Below are 3,562 nucleotides of genomic sequence, written 5' to 3'. Positions count from 1 at the left end.
TGTACTCCTCCGTTGATGCTCGCTTTCATGAATTATGTACTTCCTGTCACCGACATGTGGGACATATAGCAACCGGGTCGACGTGTCAAGCACCAAATAACAGTGCAGAACAGTAGGGGGCACGCACCCCAGTCGTACCGCCCCAGTAGTAGTAATGAGCAATGAGACGTCAAATCACAATGCCGCACCTTCCCAGACGGACGAAGCCACCATTATTTCACACTTCGGTTCGCCATCATCTCAAACCACGTAGTATTGCTTCTGCCTCAAGAGGGACACGTGCAGCGCCTTGGTACATCATGACATGTGGGACCGCATGACAGGCCATGCTCCCCCGCCGATCGCTCAGTAAAATCACCTCATTTTTACTATACATCCTCCGTATCGGTTTACATGGCATGCACGTCATTCTAGGTTGAGAATTTAGCTGGCTATATATGTGATGAACAATATATGCTTAGAAACTACATCCGCCTAATAATCCAATGATATACTTTTTGTGACATAGTAACTCATATTTAGTTAGTCAAATGGATGACCTAGAACTACGTGCACGCCGTATAAACTGAGACACCTAAAAAAACGTGACGGGGAGGGTAGTTCAGTACGTATATTTTTAGATCAATATAGTCGGTATTCACCAAGGAGCAAAACCAAGTGGTAGGCTGCACCTGTCGTGTTGGCGTAGCAACTCAAGCAGGGTCAGTCCACACACGAAATGGCGACCCACTTAACAGGACCCCTTTGGCCGACATGTGGCTCATCCACCGTCTTGTTCCACGTGCGATGCACCAAATTACAGTTCGGAGCAGTGGTTGGAATTGGAGGCACCCCGGTCGTAGAGCCGCAGTAGTAGAAAATGGGCGATGAGGGGTCAAATCACCAAGGCCCACCTTTCCCGCATTAAGCTGGACGGACGAAGCAACCATCATTTCACTCTAGGGCGCAAGAGCATAAAGAAAAGAGAAAACCAATGATGCATGTGGCAGCTACCTAGGGCACCCTAGGGTAGGGGTCCCCACTACAGATCCCTTTTTTGAAAGCGCCTCCACTACAAATCGGCTTCTCCCTCGTCCTCCTGAAGAAAACTGATGATGCGTGCGGCGGTAGGGTTTGTAGGAGTACTACTACGGCATGCGGGGCCACGTTGTAGTAAACGGAAGAGGGATTGAGTTCGAGTCGACGCCTTAAATATGTGTGGGCCGCTCTGTTTTAGGAGAACGAGGCACCATTTTGGGTTCGGGGACCAGTGGAGATATAGTACGTACAAAAAATTGCAGACGTTGGTTCGACCGAAAGGCAATGATGCATGGGCTCTGCATTTTGATATACCCGGGGCCGTGTGAAATTTGCTACTCTACTCAAAACTAGTAAGGTACACATGCATTGAATGCATGAGATTTCGAAACCAAATTATGAATAAATACACACTATAGCATGTAACGCTTTGAGTCATATATGCATGATGTAGATGTTTGTTTAGTTCTTATAGTTCATCTCATTCAAAATCAATTAGTTTTATAAAAATGTTAAGATTCATGGGGTTGTGCATTGTAAAGCATAAAGTAAAAAACAAATAATGTCAATTCATTTAGAAAAAAATATTACGGAAGATTCTAGAACAAAGGAGAAGTGCTTGTGTTTTGAGGTTTGTGCATTATGCTTAAGTTCAACCATGGAGTCTTCTAAATTGTACATGTGGCAGATCTGGTGGGATGTTGATGATATCCAACGGCCAGTAGTGCTCGGATTTGCCATCTCTGCTGTCGGATGTGGGGTTCCGGCAAAACCCTTAAGGTTCAAACTCTGGGGTGCGCGCGAAGTTCTTTCCCCCCTACCGATCTATGCCCTAGCTCACTAAGATCTCGCGGACGAACTCGACAAACTCACAACACAGAAAGACACGAGATTTATACTGGTTCGGGCCACCGTTGTGGTGTAATACCCTACTCCAGTGTGTGGTGGTGGATTGCCTCTTGGGCTGATGATGAACAGTAGAAGGGGAAGAACAGCCTCCTGACGTTGAGGTGTTCTTGTGCTCGACTAACTTGTGTGGGTGAGATGCCTCTGAATGTGTTATCAGATTCCCTCTTCTGTGGTGGCTAGTTCTACTTATATAGGCCCTGGTCCTCTCACCAAATATTGAGCGGGAAGGGAGCCAACAACGGCGGCCAATTTGAAAAGGGAAAGCTAGTACAAGCTATCCTGACAAAAGTGGTCTTCGCCTACGAAAGGCTCTGGTGATGATGCCGTGTTGGGCTCCATGGTGACCTCCGTCCTGCCGTCCTGCTGGTCTTCGGTCTCGTTGCACCGATATGGAAACCTTTGCATGATGCCTCGGTACTCCACGCCCGCGCTTGCTTCCTTAGCACCAAAGAGGAAACAAGGACGCTGCGCGCGCTAGCGCCCGCCTGGTGTCGATCGTCATGGCTCACGTCACAAGAGCCTCGCGAGGTTTGCCCTGCCTTGATATTTCCACTCCTCGCGAGGCAGCTTAGAGAGGCCGCCCCTGAGGAGGTCTTGCATCGTCCGCCTCGCGAGGCTTGGCCCCTCACGAGGGTCTTGAATGCCTTGTTGATGAAGATGGGCCATACAGGTCCGCTAGCATAGCCACGCCGTGGGGCGCAGGCAGGCATGGCTGGGGACCCCCGTTCCCAGAACGCCTACATCTGCACAGTCGGATTAGCTTCATCCAGCGACTATCTTTCAAAGTTATTCGCACACTATATAGTTCTTGTGCCATAGTTGCATGTCTTGGAAAAAAGCTACTAGTGGGTTGTACTAGCTATTTAGGAATAGAAGATGTATGCATGGAAGTTGTGGGGAAAGAGATGACATGGAGTATCTCAGTTCCTATGAGTAGGGATTGCAAAAGAGATGTCATTTGTTTCACATCATAGGAACTTTTCTATTGAATCTAGAGATGACATGTATCAAAATGCCTATGAGGAGGGATTAGAAAAGAGATGTAATTTGGTTCATATCATAGGAACTTTTCTATTGAATATACGCTAATGTTTATTTTCCTTTGAAATTATGGGAGTATAGGTATCCATTCATATGAACCAAGTGGCTCTAAAGCTATAGAAATGATATCATGTTTATTTCCTTTCAAATGTGGAGTATATGAATCTATTCCTATGAACCAATTGGCTCTAAGGGAAAAAATCCTATAAAAATCATATCATATAGAGTTCCTATGATATTACTCCACACCAAAGGATGGTTGAATTGCTGCAGGTGATACGATGGTCTTTCTTTGTAGACTACTCCCCCATCTTTATAGTTACCTCTCGAAGATGAATGAAATGATATATACAGGGTATTCTACATGTGCAATTTGGTACACGAAAACTCAGTAAAAGTTTGCGAGGTTCGAATTTTCAATAAAGCTACATGCACTGCATTTTGGAATGGAGGGAGCATACGGCTGTTGCTAACACTCACGTAGAAGATTTGTGTGTAGGAGGAGTGGCTGTTCTGTTAAATGACATGGCAAAACTGACACCGTCGGATGCCGATCTAACGGTTCTTATGGCGTTCGTCAGGTAAAGGCTTGTGG

The sequence above is a fragment of the Aegilops tauschii genome, chromosome 6 (assembly GCF_002575655.3).
Source record: "Aegilops tauschii subsp. strangulata cultivar AL8/78 chromosome 6, Aet v6.0, whole genome shotgun sequence".
NCBI lineage: Eukaryota > Viridiplantae > Streptophyta > Magnoliopsida > Poales > Poaceae > Aegilops > Aegilops tauschii.
Note: the sequence above shows the minus strand (reverse complement) of the source record.